This window comes from Thermobia domestica, chromosome 14 (genome assembly GCF_964235325.1).
Source record: "Thermobia domestica chromosome 14, izTheDome1.hap1.1, whole genome shotgun sequence".
NCBI lineage: Eukaryota > Metazoa > Arthropoda > Insecta > Zygentoma > Lepismatidae > Thermobia > Thermobia domestica.
Genome location: NC_137467.1, coordinates 101467404 through 101494076, shown reverse-complemented (window position 1 = coordinate 101494076; position 26673 = coordinate 101467404).

Sequence of the window (26673 nt, the reverse complement as noted above, 5' to 3'; positions counted from 1 at the left end):
CACACGTTCTAACCGGAAGGTACAATATCGCCTACCTTATTGAATTGGATTTACGTGGCCTCACTTATAACACATGCTATACTTGAACACAACGTAATGAAAAGGAGTAATAGAGGATCATTTTCACTTAAAACTAATTCATAAGTTAATCGATTATTATTTTTTAGACCAATCTTTGAGACATGTAAATGAATTAAAGCATCCTATTATGCTGTTAAGATTTTCTGTAAGTTTCGTGCTGATAATTCTCATAACACCTGCAAAACATGTGTAATGTGTACATTACATAACCTATTTTCGAGAAAATTGCCGAATAGATTAATAAGAGACAATGGCTGGAAGTATGATTTTTGTGTATTCAATACGAAACATAATATTTACGTTGTTGTTGACAGGTATTGAACTTCTAATGTAAATACCTGGTATCTATATAACGAATTCAAGTAATAAGTGAATAAAATCAGGATATCAAAATTTTGTCAGAGAATATGAAAAACTCTTCTGACATTTTCCTGTTTTTCGTGTCTTCAAACTAGTTTTACACTAAAGAAAAGGTCAATAAATTGCAATTCAAACGACGTATACATTGTCCCTATACTCCAATTACAACGTATATTCGAACTTCCTCCATTTTGCTAAATTTAATGTTATACTTTTCAATAAAAGTGAAAGCATGGTGCATATTTCTCATGTATTATTTGGACAATGAACACATCGTCCACATTGTCTTTAAAATCTAATCAGGTGTACTTACATTTTCTTTTTTTTCTCTAAACCAGGCTTACCAAGCAACAACAAAATATAATGAGAAAACTAACATTTTTAGGATTTTAATATTGAAATTTCTGGGCTTTCGGCATCTATGGCCATGTTAGCCCATCACGTATGAGGGATGATGTCACTCGGCGGGCACACTATCCGAGGAATGTGAAATTCGGGATGGAAGGAAACGGCCTGGGACCTAACTCTTGAGTTAGCGAAATCCAGGAAAACTTCATTCAGGCTGGCTGGCCTGAAAAACATTTCACACTTTTTCGACCGAGTGTAACCACCGTAAATCGAGCTTGGGACCACTCGCACCGAAGGAGAGAGCTTTAGCCACTACGCTACATGGGGCCACAACTAACATTTTTGTTGATAAATTTTGAAACCTCTGTTCTCTCCTCGTTTTTGAGTGTGTTAAGGCAGTGTATTCTCACTAAACGAAGAAAACTTTCTGAATGTACTATTTGTTGTATATAACAATATTAATACATTGGATAACTTTTCTTTCCTTCCCTTTGTTTCAAGCGATAAAATGTTAATTTTTATTAGTGTGACTTCTCTCAAGAGTTACCACTAATTTAAAATTAACTTATACCAAAGGAGAGATCACTTAATTGCTATTCAAGTGAGGTGTAAATCGTCTTAGTCCTTTAATTAGGAGTGTCTTGGTACAAAATCTACTATTTTTTTGAGAAGAAAATCTTTACAAATTGAGGAAGATTGAAATAGATTTTGAGTGGAATTAATAGCAGTCAAGTTGTAAGAAAATGCATGATCACTTATTTTGATTAAAGAAGAGAAAATTTCAGTTTCTTTTGTCCCAGCTTGTGAGTGTATTTGTAATGGAAAGTACACAATAAGAACAAGGTCAATGTTCAGCGCAAAATAACACTTTTCTCATCGTCAGTTGTGAGTTTACTAAATAAATTTAACTTTTTAATCACAACTCCCCCCATATATATATATATATATATATATATATATATATATATATATATATATATATATGCTTGCGAAAAATCAGAAACGGTGGTATTCTACTAATAAACTTAAGTCAAAACTCTCAATTCTTGGGGAAATTTAGTTCGAATTATAAGAAAAATCCATAGTTTGTTTTAAAGAATCAGTATATTATTAGTTAACCAAATATTTATGTTTGTGAATCTTTCATTTGGCATGATAAAAATATGCACAGAATGCTAACTCAAAAAGTTATATATTAAGTCAGTAACATCATTATTAAAGATACATTGGTACGTATGTATGTGTATATTTTTGTCAGACTTCGAAGATAGTTTATGAGTCATTAAAGCTCAATTCAATATATATATATATATATATATATATATCTGGTTTTCAGAAAACTATCAAACAAAAATATAATGTATTGGGAAATATGATATTGTAAAACGTTAAAGATTATTCACATATAATCCCTTAAAAATCCCATAAGCAGCTTTGTGAGGAATACCTATCTATTTTTTGTTCATTGGCCCTTGTTAATTTGCAGCAGACGGAAGAGTTACCGGAAAGCCGCATCCAATGGATCTACGGACAAAGGATTAGCTACCACTCTCCAGAGGTTAACAATGACATGCAACACATTGACTGCAAATGCCCTTATCAACCAATTCGCTCCTATCGTCACGTCATTAATTACATCAGAATGCAAGCGATCATTATTTTGGCTTAAACATGATCAAATAGAGGAAGGGAAAAAGGAAATCATATATGTTGCTTCAACAGAATTCCACTTTTTATTTCAACAGTACGTTCATTAGATATACGAAAATATATTATTTTGCTCCGAAAGCATATTACACTGTATTTAAAATGTAGATATATATTTTTCTACTTTAAAAAAATATTGGAAATTGTTTCAGACCGATGAGAATTTTTTTTTCATGTAGTCTGCTTTTAGAATCTGTTAGTACATATTTTGAGTCAGAATTGTGAAGATATTTTATATCAGAAATAGTTAATAACTAAACATACAAAAGAAATCGTCCCAACTCTACGTATTTTCATAAATATCCTCTAAACATTTACTTTTCGAGACTGAGCGAAAATTCTATGAACTTTACTCAAGATGGATCGCTTTTCCTACCGATTTCGACCTAGCAGGAAAACGTTAACGCTCTATAAATCATTTTGTTCTAATATTTATATCATTCATCTATAGCCTTGTGGGTACAGTACTCGTGTTTGGTAGGTGTTTTTAATTTCTAATCCTATCAGAATAGAATGCCTGTGATAAAAGGCCACGAAGTAGTTTATGTCTGAATTTAATAGCAGGTTATGTCGTTCGTAACTACAATGTTTGGATAAAATAATAAAACAAGGACGCTCATATAATATATAAAGTAAAACTATAAATTTCGCAACTATTATACAATGCTCTATTTCCAACTGCGAAGTGCAAACTGGCAATGGAATAAGAAAATAACTGCACTTGCTAAGCCCCATGTTTCACAGGAAAACTTCTTTCTAATACAAAAAAGGAAGGGCTTTATTCAGAGGGGGAAATTTGAAAGTCGGATTTTTTTCTAAAAAAATAATGTAAATTCCCTTCGCATGTTTTTCACCTTATTACATAGAAAATATTTGCATTTTACTTTATACAGGATTTCAATTTTCTTAAGGTTAAACTCTGCCTAAAACGACAGATTAACGTCAACAAAATTTTCAAGACAGAAAGAACTTCGTTCGAACTATAAACTCCAAGTAGGAGCACTTCGTCAGTTTTCTGGAGTAAGTAGTATAGCCTGGGCGATGATGCGTCAATCACTTCTTACCTTTTACATTATAGTATAAATTAAAACAATCGTCGCTATCATTACTGTATTCATTTTTTTCACATATCCTATACGGCTGGTATATCAGCTATTTCTCGATGTTAATTTGGTGATCTTCCAACATGGAAAGCTATATCTGTTTGATGTTTACATATTGTTGAATGTGGTCGACCGAAAACGGCTTCCTTTATATCGACATTTGCCCACATTTGAATTTTCGATGCAGAGTGTGTATTCGTCGTTGTGCATGGCAAATAATGTGGATAAGAATTCTGTATCACGATTTATAAATTATTTTGCTTCAGTTTTGACTTGCTCTTAAAATGATAGTAGCACCCTACTATGAATGCACTTCACAATATTAATATTCTAAGTGATCAAGCATGTGCCGCTCGACCATCGCCAAAAAATGTATTTTTTTCATGATTGTTTATCCTATATCAGTGTACTTCAAAACCACAATTAATTGTTTTTTTTTTTTTACAACATCCAATGGCTACGCAGGGGCTGCCGCCATTTTGCGTTTTCTCGATTTCAGGCGTTTACGTTGTTTTGAATATCTCAGCATGTATTTGTCCTAGCAAATTGAAAATTGCTGGGCGTCTCAAACTTGTGCAGAGCTAAAACTTTGATCTCTTAACATTTTTGCCTAAAACCACTTGAAAGTGGTGAAATCAGGACCTACAATAGCAACATTTTTAGACATTGAGGACATGTTTGGGAAGACGAAACAACTGACGTAGGTCTGAGTTTGTGTGTGCATGTAATATGGAATCATATCTTTATACAGAAAAATTTGCAGACCTGAAGCTGCTCCCAAAGGTCTGAAAAAATCGTAAAGTTGGGGAGTTATGCCAGTTTGGCATATTTCACTGTCCAATATCTCCAATAGGCCTGGATAAAAAAAATCTGAAACTGTCGGTATAGTTACTCATTTAATATACCATAACACACACAACAGAGCGTTTTGTGTTTTCGAGCAGAAGGAAATCAAAGTATAAAGGAATGACGTCATACTCTAGAAGGTTCACAAATTCAACTGGAAACTCGTTGTTGTGAAGTAAAATAAAGTAAGGTGTCAGTGAGTCAGTGTTTACAGAGAGTGAGCGTTCACTGACTGGGGAATATAGATCAAACGAAAGGACGAAGGTTCTGCATGAGTTGCCAGTTAAAACAAGAATAATCATGATTGAATATCAATGATAAAACAAACAGCAACGAATACTTACGGACTTTTTGCCGAGTGTGCATTTTGACTTTTCTCGCCTTCTGCTGATAGTGACATTATTCACCAGTGCTGCTGTAGCAGTGAAACACAACCAGAGGAAAGAAACGAACTTGAGAGCCTAGACTGAACTAACCATTCATCCTAGTTCGCACAGGTTTCCGAAGTAGACATAGAGATGCCGTATATTAGTTCAATATATCAGTGTTCGGATGACGGACTTTTCCCAGTGTACAATATCTTTAAATCCTCTCAACGAATATAATGCTCATTACGTAAACTCCTCATTAGAAACGTTAAAACGTTTCTAAACATTTACAAAATTCCTCATCTAAAACCAAAAATAGGTACTTCGTACGTATGAACATGTACTTCTATAATATTATAAATTTTGATCTTCTATTTATGAGATTTTTTTTATCGATTTTTGCGTATTCGGTGAATACATTGATTTATGTTATGGTACATCCACCAGCAAAAGTATCTCCTTCCTAAATGCTCTTACTCCATTACTTTGGGTCCAGATAATTTGCAGTTCGTAAAACCCCTGGGCGGATGCAACCCAACTTACACGTACCGGTAACTTTTCCGGCACTGACAGATGTTAGTAGCCCTGAGTCAGATCTTTATGCAAGAAAAATTGTGAGTAGATGACGCACAAAATTTTCTCCAATCTGAGAAGAATCTTTATGGTTCAGAGCGTGTTTTCCAATGAACATATATTAATTTCAATATTCCTGTGTATGTAACGTACTATTTCATTATATACTGGTATGTTCAAATTAATAAAAACACTGACCATGCTGGAAGCAGAGAAAGCTTGAAAGTAGCTGAAATATCAAATCTAGAAACACGGCTGGAAATAAGTTTGTAAGTCATTGTCTCCATTGACAGACCTTCTCCAATTCTCCTCATTCCAACATCGTTTTCTTACTGGAGGGGACAACATCTTGTTTTTTCACTAAGAATGATTTGAAATGGGTATTGAAGCATTTGAAAAAGTTTGAACCAGGCTGGGATTTGAACCCCAGTCCACCGAATAGAAGATTAATTACCTACCACTTACCTACTGCGTCACTTCAGCTTGCACCCAAACTATTAGCTAGTTAGAATCACTGCATGTAAGACTATACACAAGACACTAATGATCGTATAAGGAGATTCCTTATGTAAGTATCACAATGACTTACTCGAGATTTCCTTCTTTAACTCAAAAACAAGTTACATAGAAGCTCGTCAATGAGGAAAATTTCACAAAACGTTCTTCAAGTTGTTGCTACCTAATAGTTTTTAACGATGGTCCCGGTTTACATGACTATTCTTCCTAACTCTAACTTCATATTTCCAAAGAAGAATAGACGGCAGACATTATTTTTATTCAATGAATTGTATCAACATGTCTAGAAATAGGAAGTTTTATTTACATCTTACGTAACTGCTAGTTTATTTTCCTATCTTTGTATGAGGAATTTCTGGCAGATTACTGACGATTGTGTAGGTGAAGAAGATTGGGGGTTCGAATTACTCTGAACAGCAAGGTCGGAATTTTTAACGTCCTCGATATTTCTGTGTTCGTATAACTGTCGTGTTCGGAATAACTAGAAAGGACGTGAGGTGCTACTGGTGAACAATACCACGGTTGGGGCAAATTAAAAAAAAAACGATTGTCAAAACATGAACATCGTATGGTAGAGACCCGGGTTCGAGTTTCATCGTGGCAATTATTTTTTTCTTTATCGGAAAGTATTGTTTACGTAATTGGTACTGTAAGTCTGTTATTTCTTTCTTCTTGTTATTTTTATTATTAATGAAAAGTCGAGACTTGCCTACATATTTTATATTATATGAAATTTTTGATTATTCAAATCTTTTTGCTGATATGAAACGCTTCTGAAATGGTGAATTGCTTAAAACAATATTTCTAGCAGTAGTAGTAGAAGAAAGAGTAGTAGAAACATAAGCAATTTCTGGGAAATAATCTCATACCAGAACAGTCGTATCTTTCACAAATACTAGCGATATGCTTTACGTATTCATCAATTGTTCGATAAATGTGTTACGTTCCCAGTACGAATTAAGATTGATACGGCTGACATCATCTTGCAGACAGGTTTCGTAAGTCACTGCTCTATTGCGAGTTCACTGAAGAAGGTCCTCTCAACAATAAGGTAGAGGGAAATTTAATATTCTCATGTTATCTTACGTTGGAAGTATCAACATTACAAGTGATAAAATTTTCTTTTTATCAGTCAGCGGGATTCGAACACACAACCATCGCGATGTGAAACAACGTTATCCCATTACTCTAAGATATCGTTGTTAAGTAAGAGGGGAAAACTTGGCGTGAAGTGGATTCAACATATTGCACACTTTGCGATTTCAATGTTGAAAAACTCTTGTTTCGATCATAATGTAAATAATAAGTGTTATTTACAAATAATAGCCAAGGGAACTGAAAACTAAATTGTCAAAGTAAATTGTTGAAATTTCGTAATAGAAGTAGTATTAGTGGATGTTGTAGCATTTAGATATGAGGAAGTTTAACGCCCTCTTTGAGCATCGAAGCTAATGTTATGTGAAACTATAGTCTAAATAGATCTCTTCCGGTATTTCTTTATAATCATATTCTTTCAAGTTCCATTAATATACAATGCAGATTCTCGAGTTCAACATTTTATCCAGTTTAGTTGATATTGGGGAATCGTGATCTCTAACCGCTGGTCCACGAAGATGTGATGAGTGGTTAAAACACTCAAACGTATTTTTATAAATATTTTCTGTTCATTACGTAAGTTTGTATAGATGTTTTGTTGTTGTGAAAGGTACAAAAAGAAAATTTATAACGTAAACAATCTTCACGCTCAAGCTGCTATCCCATGCCGAAAGCGTCGGTAGACTATCGATGGGCAACTACCGATCTCTCGGTAAAAATTCGATACCCTGCAGCGATGATCCAATGTGGGAACACTTCCGTTTTGAAAATTATACCACCAGCGTTCCACCACCGGCAAAGACGAGACGAAACTCCAAGGGACAACAAAATTACTCGCCTAAAATGTTAAATCGCCTATATGCGTGACTTCTTTATCTTACAATGAGTCTAAAACAGAATAGAAAACGTAGCATGGGGTAGACGCAAACCACCAACCTTGTGTTTATTAACCACGTGTTCTTACGACTTCCTCACGGAGGCGATGAAGGAGACGTCGCATTTAGAGGGATAAATCTTGAGTTCTTTTTAATTGGGCGAACCAGCGTGCTCCTTTAACTGTGTATATTCGACGATAACCGTTTGGAATCAGATAAAATGCGTTTGCCATGCACTTTTAAAATAATAGTACTCATATCTATTTACTTTTTATTTCATAGTTCTCCCAAATTCACTTTCTTATGATCGGGGACAGTCGCCATCCAAATTCATACAATGATTTGAGTATTCACTCATTTGAGTATTCACTCATTTGAGTAACCCCTGTACTTTAGAAACCATTCGTTACGAAAAAAATATGTAATAATAACGGCATGTACATGACTAGCGATAGTCCTTGCTATTCCTTTCGGGATTCTTCGCGATGTATCGAAGGAATGCGGCCAAACTGAAGTCTTCGCTGCCACGGGCCGGACTGGCCTAGGAAGGAAAGCGGGTATTCCTGCCTGGGCTACTTGAGTCAATAATAATAAAAATAATAATAATAATAATAATAATAATAATAATAATAATAATAATAATAATAATAATAATTATTATTATTATTATTATTATTATTATTATTATTATTATTATTATTATTATTATTATTTTCACATACCAACAATGAAGAAAAAATATATATTTGAGAGGGTCCTCTTGTGTACGGCCACGGTCACATGGGCCCTTACAATTTATTTTATAGAATACCTGACTATAAGTGCACCAATAACAACAGGACTTCGTTTTGGCAGGCGCAGTTTAATAGGCTATTTAAAAAAGAATGAATCTCAAATGGCAGAACTGTCATAACATCATATTTATTAGATAGATTGAATACAACTGTATGAAGTTACTGAACACCTTATTAAGAGTCCCTGGAGGGTACCGAGAACCTTTTCAAATTTCCTAAGATAGAAATTTTCTATAGAAAACTTCCATACATAATAACGTAATAAACAGAAAATATGTATGAAAAGTGCATTTGAGTGCGAGCACCACACATCAATCCTCGCTGGCTAACGGTTAGAAATTTTGATTTCCCCAATATCGAGTTGACTGGATAAAATGCTGAACTCGACAATCTGCAATGCATATTAATGACTCGTGAATGAATATAATTATAAAGAAATACCCAAAGAGATATATTTAAACTGCAGCTTCACAAATAATATAGCCTCGATTCTCAAGCAGGACGTTAAACTTCCTCATATCTAAATGCTACAACAACATCCATTAATACTACTTATATCACTCATTTTCAACAATTTACTTTGACAATTCAGATTTGAATGCTCTTGACTATTGTTTCTATACACTACTTTCTATTTTATTATGACCGAAACAAGAATTTTACAATATTGGAACCGTAAAACTGTAGAATTTGCTGAAGACATTTCACACCAAGTTTTTCCCTCGTTTATTAACAGCGATGTCTTAGAGTAATGATTCGCGTTGTGAATGTTGTCCAGCAAACACTCTTTCCTGCTCTGTACACTTTCCTGCTACACTTGCTGTGTTCTGGGAGTCAAACTCACCTTTTAGTGAAGCACTTTTATTTTTATTTCGTGTTATTATTCACTGTAGTTTGTGTGGATTTGTAAGTGATAGGTTTTGTGTTTTTTTCTGATTTGTAACTGAGGGTGTCTTTTGAGTATGTCTACACATTGAGTAAATATATTGAAATTTGACTTTGGGGCGGTTAATCAACGACCTATCTCTGACAATTCATGAATGGTTATATTATTGTTTTGCCTTTCCTATTGAACATGTTCTGAGTCTTGGATTGGATATTTACCGTTAGTGTATGTTTCTCAAAATTTGTCTCTTGTGTTATGTGAACAAATTTTGAATGATACTAGTACCGTAGTTCAATTTACCCATCCCTCCGGCACATACGATATACCGATTTCTTGGGATGATACACAAGTTATTACTGTGCGCTTACATGTAATTCCTATGGAACTCTCAAATGACACCATTATGGAAGTTATGAACAAGCATGGTACTATTTATAATATTCATGATGAAGTATAGTCTAGTGACCATGTTTACCAAATTCAAACCAGGAGGAGAGTATTAAGAATGGAGTTAAGGAAATCAATTCCATCATTCGTACTGATTCAACAGCACTGATACTGGGTTACTTATCCTTTACAAGGGAAAAACTTACATTCGCTGTCACAGTACGCAGCATTTACATACGAATTCTCCCCAACGTCCCAATAACACATCTTGCAGTTCTACTACTTACGCTGGTAAAGTGGGCCCTTCTACTTCCAGTTTGGATGCTGTAGTGAATTCTTTTGTTTCTCAATTCTTCAACCTAACAGTGACGTCTCAGGCTCGGGTTCAGAACCTATCACTTTCTTACGCACCTCCGTCCCATCAGATTCCCATGCATATTAATGTTACTCAACCAAAAGGGAATCTACATGAGCCGCATGCCCCTCGTTTTCAAGAAAGCGATTACTTCCTCTCCGCTCTGTTGCCGTCACTCCTGATGATGACTCTTCAGCTCCTCCTGTCCCAAAGTGCAGCTTATCAACATCTGTGGATGATTGTCCACCAATAGTCTCCTCATTCTTGTCATGTTTGGTCGTCACTGATCCCCTGAATACTTGTGCTAAACCAGCGTCAACTCCCAACGTCCGATTGGTCAATGCGATGCCTTCTGCTTTCACTAACGTAGGAATGACAACAAGCAATAGTGAGTTCAGTGTACAAACTCTCCCTTCTGGGCACACTTTGCCAATTTCTACTAGCTCTATCGCACCCTCCCCCGTGGGTTTCTGCGTGCTTGGACCTGGCAACTCGGAGAGTGTTGAAGGCGATAACGGTTCGTTTCTTTCCCCTGTTGCCACTATTCCTTCTCCTTTCGTTATGGATCCTCAAATTGTGTGCCCTAGTGTAAATTCTCCTACTTCTGTTTCTGACACTGGCGAACGGTCTCGAAATAAACGTTCGAGGCACCAAGACCTCAGTGACAAACTGTTCAAGAAAAAGAAAGGGACTGACATATTTCCTGACGCTGACACTCCAATTGTTACTACTGCTGTTGACTCTCAACCAGATGATTGATCGCAGAGCCAACTTTGATGCTGTAATATTTATAGATAATCCTGTTTCCATCTGGCACATGTGTCTTGTTAATGATATTAATATTTTCTGTGTGTATAGCAGTACTGGCGCTTAGTGCGATTTGTGACAAACGTGTTATTGTTTGCCTCGTTTTTCTTTTCTTCAATATCTGTGCATTTATTTGTAGTGCCTACGTGAAAGTTTTGAGATGTGAGCGTGCCTGTTATTCACACTGCATGTTTCCATGCATGTTTCTTTCTTTTTGCAATCACCTTGAAGGTTGCTACTATTAAGGCTGTGTCCTACGCTCAGAATGCGTTGGGACTTCCCTATATAATAACACGGCATATTTCATTCCAAAATTTTAAGAAAACTGTTTATTATATTCATTTCAAAATTCGTCCAAATGTTTGTTAGTATTAATATTGCATGTTCAGTTTTACTTTTTTTTGCTAGAGTAATATTAGAGCGTGCTAATTGAAAATTAATTTTCTTTCGTTTAAAAGCTGTTTAATATATAACCCTACATTTTGCAACAACGCAGAACAGCAGATAGGAGGCTAACTAGGTAGGTTTCTTTCATTCTCTGCCCCCCGCTTGGTCACGTGCGAGAGATTTTTGGGTTGTCCCCGGAGATAAAGAAACCGATGAAATGCAGATTGGCAGCAGGTAAGAGCAAGTCTGTTTTCTCTCTCTTCATAGATCTTAAAGATTTCATAGATTCTACTTAAACATCTCAGCGAATAGCTACTTGCAGAGTGTGATATAAAGCGAACTGAAAAATAGTTAATGCATGTGTAAGAAGGAAATGACCGAGAACTTCTTTTCCATACACCGTATCGTTTATGTTCTATGAAAATCAATATTGAAACCGGAAGTAGTAGTAAATTTCTACCAATTCCGGTTTTCAATAGAGAGACAGGAATGGAGATGGTATATTTTCTAGAGACGTTCAATCAACTAAAACCGCTTGTCGCTAGCTATTATAGTTTTTAATTTATGGCCCGTAAGTAGTCGATTACTATCACTTCCAATTTATAAAGATAATTGGCGGAGGAGATAGAACCTATTCTTAGGACGCTAAACCGATTCCGGAAAACCCTTTTCAATATATTTTACCGCTCTTGGCTGTTATCTGTTAACAGAGAGACGGACAGAACCGTTTTATTAGACTTCTTATACTTATGCATAGAATAGTTTGGAAGTTTAATAAACCCTGGTACAAGAAATATTATTCATCAAATCTATTTTCGTACAGATTAAGAATTTGGGAATTTCTAGAATTCTTTTACAAATGTTATTATGCCCTAAAGAATAACGTGGACGCGTCACGATTGGTCCGCGAATAGTGTGATATAACAACATTTAAACCATACTTATTATTGAAGTAAATTGTGTAATGACTTGTATATTTTAAACAGATAAATGCTGTTAATTGCTTCGGTACAATCATTTTATCAATTTGTAGTTTTTAACATATGGATTATGTAACACTAAAACAGTGTTTAAGATCAAGACTTGGGTGAAATATTGTTGCCCACAGAACTCGAGAAATTTCTCGTCTCGAAAACGAGACGATAGTTGTTGTTTCTTGATTCGTCTCGAATTTAGAAAGGTACTTCTCCTATGGTTTTCGGGATTATAATTAAGACGAGACGAGAAATTTCTGGTCTCATGTACAACGCTACGTTCAGAATAGGATGAATTGGTGAACTTCCGCGGAGATGTGTCTGTAGGGATCAGGTGCGTTAGCAACGGTGGTATAAGCGTAAACTAGAAGTTCATCCAATCATTAGTGACCTAGATATAAAACACAAATATATATTTCGAATTGCTAAAATTTAAATACATCACGAATATCGAGCAATATCCAGTTTTTCAGTCAAAATAAAGTGAAAATATTTTCCTTGTTTAACCCTGGAATACCAATATCGGCTACAAATGATCTAGACCCTCAGAAATATTGTAATATTTATTTATTTTGTATATTACTGTTACGCATACGTAGGAGATGCCATGATTTGTTCTCTCATCTTCCCCAATATTTAAGTTATATGTTTTAAAGTTATATAAAAAGCAAGGGAATGGTATCGTCTGCTTCAGACCAAGGAGTTCCAATATCGAGCACTGAACAGGCAGGAAAAAAAAAGAAGGAAGAGAAGAAAATAGTTTCATTGTTTTGTTTTCAGATACTAATTTTTTTAAAAAAAGTATAAGGTCAAATATTAATTACGTTCACACTGTAACATTAGTTTCGTAGTAAGTTATCTAACGTGAACTATGAATTTCATAATTTAATTGCATATTGTGAGAAAGTAAAGCAAATTCATGGTAATGAAATGAGAGAAATAAATTCATCGAAAAACTTACCATGTAAGGTCAATCTTGTGCAATACTAACTCCGAGATCCTCTTCGTCTTCCATTCCTTCGTCCACTACATTATAAATTGTTCCTTCCCAAATGCCACAATAACCCTCCTCTTCAGAAGTAGTAGACGTGTCACTCTTGAGATTTATTAATATCTTGTCGTGTATTATTTTGATAAGACCGTCTGCTTCCCACATTTCCTTTTTACGCAATCAACAACGATTTGCGGCCACATTTTATAAATTTAAACCCCATATCAATGATGAATCTTCCAAGAGTAGGAATAGGAAACTTCGGTAGGTCACTCTCTTCATCAGTCTTGGAAAGTAACGTAACGCAAGTAACGCGTTACTTTTTAAGTAACGTGTCCTAGTAACGCGTTACATTTTTCCAAAGTAACTGTAACGGTAACGCGTTACAAATTTTTAAGTAACGTACCTAGTTTGCGTTAGTTTTTTCGCGTTACATTTCCAATGAGTAACTACAATAAGTGTAGGCCTATATATATTTTTTTCGGAAACAAATGTTTCTTTCCTGTAAGTGAATTTCTCAGAATGGAACAGTGGAGCATGAACGATGTCAGTGACCGACGATTCCTGCACTGTTCGCCTTTTCCAGTTTCGCCTTATGACCTCTAGCAATGAAATTTGCATGTAAAACCTGTTATCACTTTTCATCTTAATGTAAGACGGAACGGGAAATCTCGATGTGCATTTTCCCGTTTCGTCTTACGAACTTTATGTTGGTAGCCTTGCAAATACATTCATAGATACAATTTGATTTGTTTATTTATATAACAAAATATAGTGCCATTTGCTGTTTCTGGAAGATGAGGACAGCCTCAGGGAAATCACGTGTACTGATTGCAAGCACCTGGAAGATTTTGTCTTAGATTTTGACAGCTACAAATCAATACATTCAGTGAGTGATCTACAAATGCAGTGGTAGTCTATTTTACTTTGATTGGTGTTGTTTTTATAAAGATGGAGAACGAAAATATTTTATCGTTCGAACATTTGAAAGAATACTCTTTCTTAAAAGCTGAAGATGATGGTGAATAGAATTTAAAAGTAGAGTGGTGCCCCGGCGGGAAATATGTATCAACAACTAGGGTGCCATAATTAACGACATACAGTCAGGGATTAATATGAATAAACTGTGTTCTGATGAGCAGACCTACTTTTTTGATGTAATGTTGATGGTATGTAATATTAGAGTTCTTTTAGATCAGTTTGCGTATCCTAAAGTTCCGTTAATTATAGAGTTTGGAACAACTAGCTTTAAAAAGCATATATCGATTTTAGAGTTACAGGCAAGTTTTGATTCACCTCCAGTTTATCTGTTTTCAATTTGTCAGTTGTAGTGTAATGTTTCCCTATATTCTGTATTTTTAATTTTACCCAGGAACATTGTTTTTATTATGTAATTAGTTTAGCAGAATAATAAGCAACAATTTTTTCTAACGCATAGGTATGGATACGAGTCAAGCTAAAATTCGACTCGAATCCAAGTCGAGTTTCGTGTCGAGTCAAAAGTAATATTCTCGAGTCGAGTTCCGAGCCGATTCACTGTTTTTGAAGTCGACTTTCGAGTCGAGTCGAGTTTGACAAATGGCTCGCTCGTTTTAACTTGTTTTGAAATCATGGCTTGGTTACACTGTAAAGCGAAAGCCATGATAAATGTAAGCTAGGCAGTAATATGGAATACTTTTAGTGTTGCGCACGAGAGGAAACACTGCTCGCATCTCGTCTCGTCTTGATAGCGAGACTACAAGAGATTTTTTTTATAACAAGCTTAGCTCAGCTCGGCTTAACTGAGCCGATGGCTCGAGCCGGTTCGCTTGGGGTGAAACATCGGCTCGAGCTGGCTTGGTTGGGATGAACCATCTGCTCGGTTAGACTCAACTGAGCGAAGGGCTCTAGCCGACTCAGTTGGGTGAGCTATTGGCTCGGCTCACTTCTTGGTTTGGGTCGATAGTGAATGAGCTGTGAGCCAATCTGCTCGAGTCGTTGACAATTGTAAACCCGGGCCGAGAAGTTTTGAAGATATTTGACCAATGCCTATAATTTTTAACATTGTTTGGCTCGAGCTCGAATACGCAACCTAGACCCTCAACCCAAATTCAGAAGCTCGCGAACAATGTCCTTGACTCCTAGACTTCACGACTACCGAGGTTGGCAATCAACTACTTTTTTAGTATTCAGATATAAACCGCCTATCTTTCATGTTTATACACAGTGTTGTTTTAATAATAATAATAATAATAATAATAATAATAATAATAATAATAATAATAATAATAATAATAATAATAATAATAATAATAATAATAATAATAATAAGTTGTAGTAGTAGTAGTACCATTTACAACAATTATATTGTCTATGTAAGATACTTGAAGAGATTACTCGAAACTATACACCAGATTTGCCTCGACTCGACTCGAAACTCCACCCCAATTCGAGTCGAGTTGGAGGAAATTTTTCAAGCCGAGTTCTCGGGTCGAGCTCAAAGATGTCTGTTTCTAGTCGAATCGAGTTACAAAGAAAACTTGCTCGAACTCATTCGTGCTCATCTCTACGAGTAACGCAGTATGGCATTTTAGTCAATGTTGCATTACATTAAAGTGTTCATATAGCTGTTAAGTAAAAAATTGTCCTTGCATTTACATAAATCGATTCAGAACGTGCAATAATAATAATAATAATAATAATAATAATAATAATAATAATAATAATAATAATAATAATAATAATAATAATAATAATAATAATAATAATAACAGCGGTAGTAATAGTAGTACGGAAAACTGAAGTAATAAGATTTTTTTCACATATTCAAAGTTTCGGATCTAAAAGTAACGCTTCAGTAACGCGTTACTTTTGAAGTAAAGTAACAGTTACTTTTTTGAGGCAAGTAACGCGTTACATTTTAAGAGAAAGTAAAGTAACTTGTAACGCGTTACATTTTTACAAGTAACTTACCCAACACTGATCTTCATTTATAACGCGTTGAATTTTCGCTAAAGTAGGGAGTTCGTTTTTCTATGCATGTTATGAATTTTGCGCCGTATTGCTGCTTGTGTAAAGGTATCATATTTCTGTAGTCGAGTCACTTTCTTATCATTCGGTCTCTTCTTCCTAGGAGTGGACACTTGACTATTATTACTCAAAAATTCCCGCTTCACGTTCATAATAGTGGAGGAAGAAATGAGAGTTGCTTCATATGTTTTTCTCAAAGTCTAACAGTTCCATGCCTCCTTTTACCCCATGATTATGAAAGTATGTATACACATTTCACAACACTCTTTCCTCTCCTGTAATGAGAGGTTTATCTTGTTTCTGCTGCTGTTTGTAGCACTGGAGAATTTGAAGCCATTGCGATTTATTCGCAAAGTGAAAATCAAGAATAACAACTAAACACTACACAACACAACAAAACTACAAAACAAAACGTTAAACAGTACCGCAAACTAATATAAAAACAATGTAGATAAAACACTTGGCACACCACTGCTCGATAACTACAAAGACACCAACATGTCAAAGGGAATTAACAACCCATGGCAACGTCTCCGGTCGTTGTTGTCTAATTTCCGCAAAGACTGCGTGAATGCATTAAGATTAATGTTCAAAAGCCATATATCACACACAGCAACACGGGAAATCCGACAACACTGAGACCCACCCCTACCAGGGCCTACCCATGAATGGTTACCAGTGCATGACCATCCTCCTTAGAATTCGGCTAAAAGGGTGTTCTGGGATTCATCAGAGATTGCCTTACTAGGACAGTGGGGTATTTACGGTTTTGTTTCAGGGGACTTTGCTAACTTTATTCCTTGAAATGTGAAAATTGTAAACCTCATATTCATGCACTAATATATTTCAAGAACTTGAACTTAGCATTGTCTAGTACTGGGGGAGGAGGCGGCTTTCTCTTTCGTTTATGAAATATATACCAGAAAAAAAACATATGTATTTGTATGTTTTTTAACAGCTAAAACACTAAACATTTCTTTTTTATTCCACATAATTCTGAAAATGAAATACAAATGTTGAAGACAACCCTGCTCCTCTGATCCTCCACAACATTGGTTTTCAACTTTATAAATATCTTAAACACCGCTTTTTTTAAAAGTAGATTATGCGAACGCCCTTCCCCGTCCCACCAATGTTAAAAACATATCTGCGTCCATAATACCATATAAAATCAATTTGCAGCGGAAACGTTCCCATATTATTTACTATACATTTGTCAGAAGTATTTGTGCAGCACGATCTTAATTGCCCAGCAACCAATGCTAGAGGAGCTCTATAATAATAATAATAATAATAATAATAATAATAATAATAATAATAATAATAATAATAATAAGGTTGAAACTCTCACTTTTTTTTTTGTCAGTTGCAGTTCACACTTCAGGTTGATATATTTGGGAGGAAGGAAACTTTTCTTGATCTGCTACCTCAGGGCTAAGGAATTCAGTTGTAATTCAAACCGATTCCATTTAAATGAAATGAAATCTTTGAGTTTTATGTTCCACATTATGTCGGTTAGGCTAAAGGAGACGATTATTATGAGAAATGAGTGAAATGTTGGAATAAAGAAAGTGGGAGAAAACGGGAGAACCCCGAAAAAACCCACGAGCGCGGTATTTGTCCACCACAAAGTCCACACGGCGCGAGCTGGGATCGAACCAGGGACCCCAAGCACCGGAGGTGAACGCTCTACCACTGAACCTCCGCCCCTCTTCCGATTCCATTTAATCTGGGACAAGATGAAAGGCGAGTGCAAATCACGTCACCAGTTTTCCTGTGTGATAGTTACTTTTCAGTTACATCTTGAAGAATCCTTTTCAACGTAATAACTCGTATATTGTCTAAGAATTGAATGTCAAAATGGTGCAGAGATTATCTCTGTTTCTATATTAGATATATGTGAATTAAGTCCCTCCGGAGTCACACGGCATTTTGGCAAATGTCATGACATGGAGTTGAGAAAACTGCAGATCCGCTTCTACGTAAACTAAATATAAGGAATAATCTTAAATAAGTTGTAGATATGTCAAGAAAGCATAATACAAGATATAAAATAATGTGTATTTCTTGTAATCACTGATATCGTTCAAAGCTTAAAGTGACACTGCTTCGTTAATGCTTGGTACAAAGAAAACTACCGTTACAGTTGTTTTGTTTATTCTTCTTTCAAACGTTTACGCATAATTTGACACATCTAAAGATCATTGTGACGAAATTTAAAAAAAAAAAAAAACTAAGTGGATGTTCTGTGGAAATAATGTAAAATCATACTACTGTACAGAAAACATATATATATATATATATATATATATATATATATATATATATATATATCTTTTCTGTACCGTAGTATATACATATATGTGTGTATGGAATCTTTGCCATCCGCCACGTTTCATTTCTGCATACGCCTAGCTCTAAACGTTTGAATACGCTCACACACACTAGAATAAACAATATTTTCTACCTGACGTACTGGCAACCCTGCTAACTGTCGTCACTTTCGTTCTGATCCTAACCTGAATTTTTGTTTAACATAACTTCGGATTATGCATTCTCTGCTTTTTTAATGAACAATCTTAACTCATTTCGTAACTTGTTTCCCTCCCCTATAACTTTTTGAAGATCAGTGAGGAACAACGGTGTGATGAATCAGGTATCTGCACCTCCACGAACAGGAAAAGCAACCCTGCTTATGTGCATTTCAGCGCTGTCATATTTCCTTGTAAATAGTAATATGGATGAACTATAAGAGCTAGATTAAATTTTAGAAAAAATTAACATATAGCATTGTGGTAGGTTAACATCTGGAGAAATTTTGAACTGCATAAGACCAATAGTTTCCATAATACTTCGGAAAGAAGTTCCCAATGTTATTATATAGGGATTAATGATCTCAGCTGAAAACGTTAGACACGGCCTTAATGTTAATAATTTACATAGTCGTACCAGGCTATTCTCGTAGTGACTTTTTACTACAAGCTCATACTGATATCTCAAATTATTGCAAGAAGTTGGTTTGAAAGTGTTAGACCTTGGTCCTAATTTTACTGTCACTTTCACTGGAACGGCAATTGTTGTTCAGCATTGTGTTCATTTCTCCCCCATATTAGGCTACTCCACCCAACTGGCCGTATTATCAGCGGTCGACTCGGTAATATTCACCTTCTCAATTTATATGTTCCTAGTGGCTCTCAGACATGTCTGGATCATAACAATTTCTTCGTATCTGATGTGGCTTCCTGTATTCCTCCCAATAATGGCATGTTTTTTATTGCTGGTGATTTTAACTGTGCTTTAAATCGTAAGGACAGTCTCCTATGTTCAACTATAGTCAACCTTGCAGGAGTTAACACAAGGTCTTCATATTCAAGATAGCTGGCTGTCTACTTCTCCACGTCGGTAGGCCTTTACTTATATTAGTCGTAATAGTGCTTCCTACATCTACCGAATGTATGTGTCCCATGGTGATTCGCAACATATTTGACGCTGAAATTATACCAACCATATTTTCCAATCATTCTACTTATATTTTTACTTTATGTATGCCTGATGTCAAGGTTGAAATTGTGCGTGGTTTTTGGCATTTTAATACCTCTCTTCTTCTGGATAATGAATTTTGCGAATCGTGCACAACCAAGTGGGCCACGTTTTTAACCCGACAGACATTTTTGAACTGTTACTGACTGGTGGTGTCAATATCTAAAACAACGTTTTGCAAGCTTTTGTCGCTGGAATTGTGATGAGCGGGAGCGTGATCACCGAACTTATTTCCATTTCTACTATCGTTGTTTGGTTCATGCTAAAAGTGCTATTCCCCATAACCCTTCTGCCTTTCCTTTCATGAAGCAGAATCAAGCTAAAATGTTGTGTCTGAGACGTCATCGAAAGGAAGAAACGAAAATCTGCAGTCATCGACACTCAAGAAGAACCGTCATTCTACCATGTCTGGGCAGAATATAAACGAGGTACACGCAAATGTATTCAGAATATCAGAGATGACGCAGGTAACAAGCATGATACTTTTGGAGATATTAAACGGTCATTTTATATCTATTATTCCATCTTATATGGCACGTCGGACACCGTTGACATACCACCTCCCTTCCTAGATAGCCTCCCACGTGTGCTCGATCAACGTAAAGCGCAAGCACTGGAAACTCCGTTTATCAAAAAAGAGGTGCAAATAGCAATTATGAGTGCTATTATGCTTCGTCTGGAAAACTCCTGGAATTGGTGGCCTTCCAGCAGAGTGGTACAAACGTTTCTTTCCATTTATTGGCGATACCTTAACTGTTATGGTAAACAAACATTTTGCTGCTGCTGCATGGACCCCGTATAAAGCGGCTGGTGTGAATATCTTTCTACCTAAACAATAGCAACCAACTACCGTTTCCCATTACAGGCCAATCACCTTCCTGAACTTTGACTGGAAGATTCTGGCTCGCTGCTTGAACAATCGCTTATACCCCTATTTAGCCAAGTTAGTAGGTCCTCACCGATATGCATGTGTTGGGAACAAGAAGATCTACCATCTTTTGTAGTGCATTCGTGACGTTATTGCTACCTTTGAAGACTCTTCTGCATGTCATGCTCTCCTGTCACTTGATTTCTACCAAGCCTTTGACCACGTCCGTAATGATTACTTGCGGCACATACTCTCCACCTTAGGTCTCGGAGAGCAGTTCATTCGCTGGATTCGTATCTTGTACGATAATGCTCAAAGTAAACTTAAAATCAATGGATTTCTCACTGAACCTGTGCGTATCAAACGAAGTGTGCGTCATGATTGCCCACAGAGTATGAGCTTGTTTACAATTTGTCTTTGCCCTCTTCTTTATAGTATTCATACTCGTCTCTCCGGCCTTTCCCTTCATGGTCATATTTAACGAGTCTGCAGTTATGCTGATGATGTGACAGTTTTCATCCACAATTCCAGTGATATTCGCGCCCTCGACACCTGTTTGATAGAATACACCAACTTATCTGGCGCTCAGGTCAATCAGTCGAAAATTAAGCTTCTGATTCTTGATAAACAAGCTTCTCCTGAGTATCCAACTATCGCTAACGTTGTGCCTCAGTTAAAAATCTTGGGCATCATATTTTCCTCTAGCTTTCTTGTAACAGTCCATGTGAACTATAACTTACAAGTAAACAGTATCCGACATGTTCTACAGTCACACCGATCACTCCAGTTGTGTTTATTGTCTCGGATATACTTTCTGAATACTGATGCTCTATCAAAATTGTAGTATGTATGTCGGCTGCTTCCTATGCCCAGTGATATTGTTCAACGCATTACAAGTATTATAAATTGGTTTCTTTGCATGGTCACGCCTTCAGAGTTAAGTATTCCTTCATATGTCTCTCGGCAAAAGCTGGTGGTCTCAACCTTATCCAAGTCGGCCTCAAAGCTCGGGCTTTGTTTCTGTTCCAAGACTTCCAGGGCCTTACAATCTACTTTACGGAAACCAGCCATACTCTTCTTTCATAATGTCTTGACACTGTTTCATATACATTTCCACTTTATATCTGCTATATTCCTGATGTTTATTGGTATTACAGTGATGTTATTTGTTCCTATGTGTATATGTCTGCAGCTCTGACTGCTCCGTTGCCTAGTTCAGTGAATGACTTGTATAAGTATTTACTTCGCCAACTCTCTCCCCAATCATCGCCTCTAAGAAAAGCACTCCTCACGACAATAGACAAGAGTGTGGAGTAATATTGTTGCCTCTCAATTTTCTGGGTCGATAATATCAAGTTGGTACGCTGTGGTGAACGCCTTTGTGGATACTCGTGGAAAACGACATCGCTTACAATTCAGTGACACTGCCCTTTCTACCAATGTAGTCGTAAATAAAAAAATGAAAATTTTGAGTTTTACGTCCCACGGTTATGCCCGTTAAGCTAAAGGAGACGGTGATGATGAAAAATGAATGAAATGGTGGAATGAAGAAAGTGGGAGGAAACGGGAGAACCCCGAGAAAACCCACGCACACGGTGTTCGTCTACCACAAAGTTCACTTGGCGGGAGCAGGGTTTGAACCCGAGACCCCATGCACCAGAGGTGAACGCTCTACCACTGAGCCACCGCGGCCCCATCGATGTAGTCGTGTAGATGATTTGGAACATCGATTAACATACTGTTGTAATACAGTTCATATTTCGATCAAGCTTGAACGTATGATCAGCACTATTTGCCGTACAGTGCCAGCCTCTGTTACCAGTGATCTCGTCTTATTTCCTGATTTCCGTCTCTTTTTAAGTACGAAACACCACTCAGTGCTATGGTTAATGACGAATACGTTTCATTATATCCTTAATCCTGAGTTACGCGTATCGCCGAATACCAGAATTATTTGTATATCAGATATAGATATTTTGCATCAACCAGAAGAAAAGTTCTTTTTTTTTTCAAATTTCATCGATGTAGCTTTTGTTCAAGATTATAACTAACGTCCTCACCTTTGGACGTCTTACCAATGTGTAATCGTACATTATCATCTCTGTCACTCTACTAACAGGAAGCAAGAACTGTTCTCTGATACTCATGTAATCTTACTGCACTTTGTTTTATATGTAACTTTACTGTAATAAAGAAAATAAAAAAAAGAGAGTAGTGGGATAAGCGTTGGTTTCACATTACTGTGGTCATGTGTTCGATTCATGTTGAGTAATGAAAGAAATTTTTTTATCATTTGTAATTTTGATATTTTCAATGTGAGATGGCGTGGAAAATATTCTCTTTCTGTGGGTCTTAGTATTGAAAAAAACTTTCTTCAGTACACTCTCAATAGGAAAGTGAACTACGAAGGATGACGGCACCCGTATCAACCTTGATTTGTACTGTCTGCGAATATAACCTGTTTAGCGAACAATTAGTGAATACGTACGGCATATCGTTTGTTTGGGCAAAAGATACGATTAATCAAACACAAACGTTTCCCAACAATTGCTTATAAGTTTCTACTACAAGTACTTCTACTGTTAGAAACATTAATGTTTTAAGCAATTCACCATTTCAGATACGTTCCACATCAAGAAAATGACTAGAGATTTAATCGTAAACAACGCAAAATATGTAGCTAAGTCCCGACTTTCCAATAATAATAATAATAACAACAATAATAATAATAATAACGGAATAAGAAAATCACAATACCAATTACGTAAACAATACCTTCCAATAAAGAAAAACAATTGGTATGACGTTATTCGAACCCGGGTTTTGCCATGCAAGGTTTATGCTTTGCCACGCCGCTAACAATTTCTCATACAAAGATAAGAAAATAAAGTAGTAGTTACGTAAGATAAAAATAGAACTTTCTATTTCTACACGTGTAGATATAATTTAAAGAATACGAAAATAATGTATGTTGTCTTTTCTGCTTAAGAAATTAGAAGTTAAGGTGAGCAAGAATAGTAGTAATGTAAATTGGGAATATTGTTAAAAACGATGAGATAGTCTCAACTTGAAGAACGTTTTGTGATATTTTCCTCATTGATGAAATTCTATATGACTTGTTTTTGAGTTAAAGAAGGAAATCTGAAGTAAGTTATTGTGACACTCACATAAGGAACATCTCCTTATACGACCATTAGTATTTTGTGTATAGTCTTACATGTAATGATTGTAACTAGCTAATAGTTTATTTGGAAGATGAAGAGACGCGGTAGGTAAGTGGTTAGCGCATTGGTTTTCTATCCGGTGGACCCGGGTTCAAATCCCGGCCACGTGCAAATTTTTTCAAATGTTTCAATATCAATTTCAATGCATACTCACAAGGGACATGTTTCGGTTCGAACGCGAGAATCAACATAAAACTTGGTAGACATATACAGGACTAAGTACTGACTATTGTAGGGGGAATCATTCCCATGTAAAATTCGTTTTCCGCTGACAACGCCACCTATCCTTCGAAACATTAGCAGTTAGATTCCGCGTTGTAGGCGCTGAGAGAAGATCAGTCAGGTACGTTGGTGTGTCATAGTAAGCTCCAATTAGTGTTAGGTATGGTAGACTGTGTGCAAAAATGGGACGGGCTGTTGGCATTAACCGCCTTCATGTAGTCGAACTAGTAAAAGGCAGACTAAGGCGGAAATTTAAGGATCAGACGTCAGTTGGAGTGAAAGATTGGTCATTTGCGACATTTTTATGCAATGTAGTTGTCAGTGAGTACGAAAATGAATTAGAAATGATACACACATCAACACTCTACAGATATTATGAATTGTTCGTGATATAATTCTTGCTTGTTTCTAAAGATTTTCAATGAAAGTCGGCGACATTTTGAACTCCGATAAGCCAACTTCTTTTGCCGCTTGGAAAGCCCAGCACTTTAAATGCCACTAATGAACTGATACACCACGCTCTCTAATGACTTCACATTTCACTGTTTGGAGTTTCATTTCCCGATTTCCTTTGAATGAAGTAAAGTTCGTAGACAGCGCGTATCCATAATCCAAATATTTTTGCAGTTATTTAACGAATTAAGTTTCTTATGTCGTTCCAGAAGCTTCCTTTACGAGTTGTATTCTCCTTCATGATAATATTTGTAGATACTCTGGATTTTCTCTTCCGGAAACTGCAAAAAACACCTGTACTGTTCAGTTTTCGTGCTGGAGATACGTCGTACTCGCTTTGCCTACTGTCTTGTTCCCGCTATGGAATACTGTCTTATTCCCGTTCTGAACTGCTATCATATATGTCTTTCTGTGCCCTGACATTTTCTTTATAATATATGTAGTGTGTCGATTTGTGTATCATTTCTAATTCATTTTCGTACTCACGGATACTTAAAACTGCACAATATGTCTCAAATGACTCATCTTCCGCTCCAACTGACGTTTGATCCATAATTTTTCGCCTTAGTTTGCTTTTTTAACAGTTCAACTACAGGAAAGGAGTTAATGCTAACAGCCCGCCCCATTTTTCCACACTGACTACCACACTTAATACTAATTGGAGCTTACTACCACACACTGACGCACCTAACTGATCTTCACTCAGCGCCTATAACGCAGAATCTAACTGCTAGAATTCCGAAGGATAGAGGGCGCTGTCGGCAGAAAACGAATTTTACACGGGAATGACTCTCCTTACAGTGGTCAGTACTTACACCTGTATATGTCTACCAAGTTTTATATTGATCCTCGCGTTCGAACCGAAACATGTCCCTTGTCAGTAAGACAAGCAAGATCTTGTCTCCAGAAAGAAAAGGATGTTGGAATGACGAGAATTGGAGGTATGTCAATGGAGGCATTCATTTACAAACTTATTTCTAGGAGTTTCCCTAGATTTGACATTTCATCTACTTTCAAACATTATCTGATTCATGTGTCGTCAGGAATTTTATTTCTGTGAACATACAGTGTATAACGAAATATTACATTACATATGCAGCAATATTGAGAATAATATGTGGGGTTCATTGGACAACACGAGCCGAAACATAGAGATTAATCTTAGAATGGAAGGCTGTTTCTTAGTTACCTACTTTACGATTTTATCTGCATACTACAGGACTACCAACTGCTGTCAGTCCCGAGAGAAGTTATATGTAAATTAAAATGCATTTACCCAGGCGTTCCCACAACTGCAAATTATCTGGATGCGAAGTAATGGAATTAGAGCACTAAGGGGAGATACTTTTGCTGGTGGCTGTACAACGATTTAACTGAGTCTGTCCTCGTGAAAAGTTATTTGCGGACAACTGTGTGAAAGCTTACGTAACTTCAGTGAGAGTAAACTTAAAGCAACAAGTATCTTTGAACTAAAAAGAAAGTTAAATATATTTCGAATATTTTCCATAAACAGTATTCTTCCCGGATGAAGACCGAGTATTCTCATAGTAAGTTAATAAATATCGTAATGGTGTAGTAGGCAGTTTTATGATCCGTATGAATGTAACTAGCAGCACATCCTGTCTGGTGTAAAGTGTGACAATAACGACCATAGCAAGAGAGTTGCTCCATTGAAGACACACACCAGAGATATGCAGAGATTAGTGATCAGGACTTTGGATAGAGAAGATGAAAAAAGAAACAATTGTTCATCTCTATCTGGTTCACTAGCTTTGGATTAGTAATACGAAATAGAAATATAAGAAATTCTCTAAGTAAAGCATATCGCTTTATGAAGATATTGATGATCAACAGTTTCTCCAACCAGGGCGTCGATTGAACCAATTGCTTCCAATCGAATCCCG